This window comes from the organism of the source record quoted next, unplaced genomic scaffold, assembly GCF_019419815.1.
Source record: "Pyrus x bretschneideri cultivar Hongxiangsu unplaced genomic scaffold, Pyrus_bretschneideri_v1 Contig16, whole genome shotgun sequence".
NCBI lineage: Eukaryota > Viridiplantae > Streptophyta > Magnoliopsida > Rosales > Rosaceae > Pyrus > Pyrus x bretschneideri.
The window spans coordinates 7,087,771-7,094,191 of NW_025999457.1; the positions used below are offsets into that span (position 1 = coordinate 7,087,771).

General features: G+C 36.3%; 1 pseudogene; it reads left to right on the plus strand.

Moving 5' to 3' along the window:
• The first annotated feature begins 3,881 nt into the window (after nucleotides 1-3,881).
• On the plus strand, nucleotides 3,882-6,421 carry LOC103967110 (annotated as a pseudogene).

The window sequence follows — 6,421 nt, forward strand, 5'->3', positions numbered from 1 at the left end:
CGATAGTTTGAACAATTTCACTTGTCCCATAACTTGAACTTGGGAATTTTAGTGCCTGTTTGATATTCATCAGTTTTTAGTTTTCACAACCATACCGTAGTACTAATTGGCAACATAGCTTTGTATTTTGAGTACCTCAAAAACTGCCTCAACCCTAATTTATCTCATCAACTCAAACTCCATCTTTTGCTTTGCAGTCTCATATTACTTCTTTACTCTTATCTGTTTTACAACTAAATGATTTCTCGAATTTAGGCCTTCTTATCCACTAATAGGCCCGCCGTACCTCCACTCGCCGGAAATCAAGCCCAGAAGCGGACTCATTAGAATAAACGGAAGTTAGCTAGTAATTAGATACAATGGAGTTTTCGGGAGCGGCGAAATATTCAAACCGAACATGGCACAAGACCAATCTAGTTCTGTCAATGTTTGGGTCGATAGTTGCCACCCTTACTACGTTACTAGACTAATTGCTGGCTCCTTGGTAATATGCTTCAACCCCTACATCCATCCTCAATTTCTTTCCTGCTACCTTTCTCAGAGCTCCCTAATAACGAGTAGCTAGCTCACACTGTAATGTCATAATTTTGTAGGTTTCAACATCAATCAATGGCGACTACAGCTTTCGACTGTTTATTTATTGGACTGTACGTAAGTAGTTGTTTTTATTTCTAACTTTTTATTTAACGATATATTTGCACTAATGAGTGAGGTTATAAATTTAAATTTAATTGTAAGTAGTTGAGTTTTTATCTTACTTTTTCGTTTTTCTTTTGTTTGATGCCATGTTTCGCCTTTTCTTGTGTGGGAGTACCCAGGACAATTAGGATACTAAGGATGACTTTTGGGTTATAGATTTGGTTTTGAAGGGCATGGTGGTTGTGGTTGAGGAAATAATTAATAGGATTTTGAAATTAAAATAACAAATAAAATTTCCCTATATTATCTAGTTAAAAGTTCAATAGGAGATGCTAGCAATCTTTTGAGTAGAACCTTCTCATTTTGCTTTTTTTTGGTTATCATTTTAATCTTCCAATGTCGTTTGATGATTAGTTTTTTTCAATTGCTGGGTTATATTTTGTAGATTAACTTTGAAAAAGTTCAATCAAATAAGAAATTCTTCAAGCATTCAATTAACGTTTTAAAATTTCAGTTTTTAAGTAAAAAATATGATTCATCTATTTTATTGAAAAATTGTTATGCAATTAAACAATTTTAGATTTATTAATTTTTTGCACAAATAATCTTTAAGAGTGGCCTAAATATCAAATGAGAATGTCCAAATAAGATGAGAATTACAGTTGAAAAAGTAGAACGAGAATGTTTAAATAAAAAGATTGCTAGTATTCTCTTAACATTAATTAAGCATACGTCCAACTTGTTTATATTTTAACCCAAAAAAGTATCCCCATTTAACTCACACAGGTTTTAAATTAAAAATTAAAAATAATTTCTAACTGTACAATCTACAATGAACGGACACGATTGATTGATCCTCCGGATTCTCACAAAGAGGATTCGGAGAGGATCCTATTCCAATAAATATTAAGCAGATGACGTTTTATGCCCGTGGCGGAAAGTAATAATGCATATGCATCTTGGTACAGGTTCAATCCCTACTAATCCCCTAACAATTAACAATTTAACCCACTAAATCTATCGTTTGTCCAAAAAAAAAAAACAAGATTTAAATAAATATATAAGAATACCTTCATTTAAAATTTCTTCTTACATTTCTAGGGTCAAAATTATCAATCACATTTTCAAAATCAAGCTCTGCAACATTTCATTATTAGGGATGGGCAAAATATCCACGAGTATGGATAACCGTGGTTACTCGTCCGTTTAAAACTCATTTTAAAAAAAAAAATGGTTATGTGTATAATTATTTATTGGGGTTTTTTGAAAGGGGTCTAAAGTAACTAAAAATTGGACCTATTTCAAAAGGTAGTTTATAAAATTGGACCTATTTCAAATTTTCCCTTATTTATTCTTGAAATTTAAATGTGTCATTAGAGGTATTATCCACAATTATAAATGGATACACATTTAACCGTTTATTTTAACCTATGTAAAATAAAAAAACTAAAAATCCTAAAATGGTTCGATAGTTCGATAGACTCGCGCTGGTCATCTCTCTTATCTCCGCCTCTCTCTCATCTCCGGGCCGGCACCTGAACCCGCATCGACTGACGGATTTTCAAACAGATCATCTGTCTGTGTGACACGTGTGAATAATACCTAAACACTACGGCAATACCTAGTGTGAACAACTTCAACCTATTGTCGTTTTTTTTTTGTGGCAAAGTCCGTACTGGAAAGGAATCTGTATGCCAATATATCCCATTTTTAATTTTTACTGCTAAATTATTCTAAGGGAACAGCAACAACTCCTATACCTGTCTCTCTGTAAGACTTGCAGTGCCATCTAGTTGGAATTTGATCAAAATTCAATAGAGAAATAACAAAATAAATGAAAGCAAATCTAAATCCCAAAATGAAATGGTACAGTGAGTCGGCTAAAAACATAACAATGCATGAATGATCATGAACGAGTAACTTTAACACTGCTTTAATTTTTAAATATATAGTAATTAATCGCTCATGCATACAATGCATTAAGGATCATGATTCGTCTGATACCTTATCAACGACTAGCCTTAACACACAATGAACGATTGAACGTTATCAATGTAGTAACGGGTAAATAGGTAAAAAAGGATAAATGGTAAAAAAGGATAAACGGATAAATGGGTAAACAGGTATACGGTTACGGTTAAATGGGGATACAATTATGGGTACGGTTAGGGCTGGTTTGGTATTGCTGTGCTTTGAAAAAAAGCTGATTCTGCTGTGCTGTGAGAATAAGCAGGTGTGAAATAAAACAGCAGAATGTTTGGTAAACTTTTTTGTAAAAGTGCTTTTGAAAAAAAAAAAAAAAGCAGTATTATAGTGTTTGGTAAACTTTTATGTAAAATAGACCTGAAAAAAAGCTGGTTTTTCAAAGCTGGGTTTTGCAGCTTCTTGTTTTTGGCTTTTTTTCACCCAAAACTGTGAAACAAAGCTGAAGCTGAATGTTTACCAAACACAAAAATAACTCCCAGCTTTTTTTGATACCAGCTTTTTTCAGAATCACCTCAGTACCAAACTAGGCCTTAACCGTTTATAAATGGTTATGGGTATGAGTATAACAAGAATTAAATACATATGCACCCTGGTACGAGTTCAATCCAATCCCTACTGACCCCTAATCCCTAACAATTAACAATTTAACCTAGTAACTCTATCGTTTGTCCCAAAAAAAAAAAAAAAAAAGATTAAAATAAATATATAAGAATACCTTCATTTAAAATTTCTTCTTACATTTCTAGGGTCAAAATCATCGATCACATTTTCAAAAATCAAGCTTTGCAGCATATCATTCTTAGTGCACAAGATTTGCCAATCCATTTAGCGTTTCATATGTCATATTTGACCTAAAATAAGTTTTCAATAACTTCAGTCGAATTATCTTTTATTTTAGTTTCTTGTATTCTAAAAGAAATGAAACTAGGTTAAGAACTTAAAAGATACTTGAAGTGAGATTGAGAGAGGCGTAATGTATGATTAAATGCTTTTTGTTGGATCAACAAATGTTGAGCCCTGTAAATGTGTTGTCAACCCCCAAGAAAAGGACTCGTAACCAAGCTGGGAAAACTTAAAAAGTAAAGCCTTCCAAGAAAGAAAGGGATAACCAAAGAAAAGAGTAAGGTATGAAGAAATAGTAAAGTCTATGAACAAAAGATTACTTTCTTGTCTTGTGACTTTCCTGCTTTTAGTACGATTACGATTCGTTTCTTGAACTTATAATATGCAGAGAAGAGTTGAATCCCAGAGAAAACCAGATTCCAAGGCATTTCGACCGGAGTAGTGGCAATGCCTATCGATCCGGTTGAAGGAAGATGCATGCGTTGTGGTGTTATTTATTTCCCATGCTTTATATCCATATACGTACATATGACCTTTATTTTTGGATAACAAGTTGTAAAAGTTGATTTCTCACTCACACTGAAAGGCAAAGAGTCTTTGATCATTGTCAATGGACTTCTCAGCTATCCACTTATTCCTCATCTCCCTCGGAACCCTCTCGCTCGCCTTCTTTCTCAAACTCATCCCATTCCGATTCCCCCCAATCCCATTCCGGATGGCATCCAAGTCCAAAATCCTCTTCATCGGTGGCACCGGCTACATCGGAAAGTTCATTGTCGAGGCCAGCGCCAAGGCCGGCCACCCCACCTACGTTCTGGTCCGAGAAACTACCGTGTCCAACCCGGCAAAGTCCAAAGTCATCGAGAACTTCAAGGCTCTGGGCGTCAACTTCGTCCTGGTTTGTAAAATTAATATCATTTTCTAGCCTTTTAATCCGATTAGCCAATTGGGTTTTGCTTGATTTGTTCTTTTTCTTATTTTTATTTTTTTTATATAATTTGCAGGGTGATCTGGACGATCACGAGAGCTTGGTGAAGGCGATCAAGCAAGTCGACGTGGTGATCTCGACGGTGGGGCATGCGCAGTTGGCTGATCAGGGCAAGATCATTGCTGCCATAAAAAAAGCAGGCAATGTTAAGGTGAAACTTCTGAATTTTTTTGGGTTATTCTGTTTTTTGTTAAAAAAAAAAAAAAAAATTTCTGTAAATTGCGATTGTGAATGTATGCATTGGGTTGCAGAGATTTTTCCCCTCGGAGTTTGGAAATGACGTTGACCGAGTTCACGCTGTTGAGCCTGCCAAATCGGCGTTTGAGACCAAGGCCAAGATTCGCAGAGCTGTGGAGGCTGAGGGGATTCCTTACACCTATGTGTCCTCCAACTTCTTTGCTGGTTACTTCTTGCCTACTTTGAACCAGCCCGGAGCTTCTTCCCCTCCTGGAACAAAGTCGTCATTTTGGGCGATGGAAACCCCGAAGGTAAAAACCCATGTTGCACACACACGCACACAAATATGAGGACATGGACACGCCGATTAAAATATAATACATATTACAAACATTAAAAACAATATTTTGAATTCATAATATAACAAAGTGGTCGTGCTAAATGCGAGATGCTTCACATAGGATGCAACCAAGTGGCTAAGAAATTGAAGAGGGAGGCGCCATATTAGAAAGAAAGAGAGGACTGAAGTTAGGTTGAGGTTGGAGACTCTTTTAGGTTTTAATTTCCATATTTTCAAAGTTGCCCCAAAATGTTTTTTAAATTTAAAAAAAGGCCCAAGCCGTGTCTTACCCTGGTTCAAGCTGTGTCTTGACCGTGTCCAAGCCGTTCTGCATTCGAGTCGTGTCTGGGGTGTGTCGGATTGTACACTTTGGGGTTTTGGTGTCTATGCAACCTAGGTAAAACCTAAAACTAAACCTTGGGTTTTGAACAGATGTATTTTTTTCAATTTACTGCACAAAACCCACTTTGGCTTTTGGTAACTTGTTCAGCAATAAGTAATTGCTATATATATGTGGGTTAGGCCAGTAGGTCAGAACTTTATGCACGCCCTTCTTGCACATAATTTGATGTGTGCATGCTTTTCTTGCAAGCAAATTTGATTTCTCCTTTGCGTAGAGTAGAATATAAAGGATTACTTTGTCAAAAGAAAAAAAAAAAATTGAGTAGTAGTTATGGGGTTGAATTTCTTTGGGTTGCTGCATAAAGCCCGCATTTGCGTTTTCGAAAATGTAATGGGTTCGTTTTATTTGATTTGAAGCAATTTTCAACAAGGAAGACGACATTGGGACGTACACAATTAGGGCAGTGGATGACCCAAGAACCTTGAACAAAGTCCTCTACATCAGGCCACCTGCCAACGCCATCTCATTCAATGAGCTTGTCTCTCTGTGGGAGAAGAAGATTGGCAAAACCCTCGAGAGAATCTATGTCCCGGAGGAGCAGCTGCTCAAGAACATCCAAGGTTAGTGGCAATCATTGTCAGTCTGGGAACAACTGATTTGAATTTTTTTGTTTGTTTCAAATATTTTGAGATAAATTTAAAATTGGTTGGCTATTTTTGTGTCCTTTTTGCAGAGGCAGCGGTGCCGCTCAATGTGATATTATCAATTGGTCACTCAGTTTTTGTGAAGGGAGACCACACTAACTTTGAGATCGAGCCCTCATTTGGCGTGGAAGCCACAGCTCTTTACCCTGATGTCAAATACACCACCGTCGATGAGTACCTCAACCAGTTTGTCTGAGATTTGAAAGGATGTTGGTGGTTTTATACGAGTGAAACTGGCTACCTTTACATATAAATAGTAGGTAGTTTGGTGATTTATGTTATCTCAGGATGTGTGGAAATAACTAGTATATTGGGACAGCTGCTTTCCCCTTGTGTTATCTTGTTTGTTGAATTCTCTGTGCTACCTTTTGTTAAATGATAGAAAAGACATGGGTTCTATA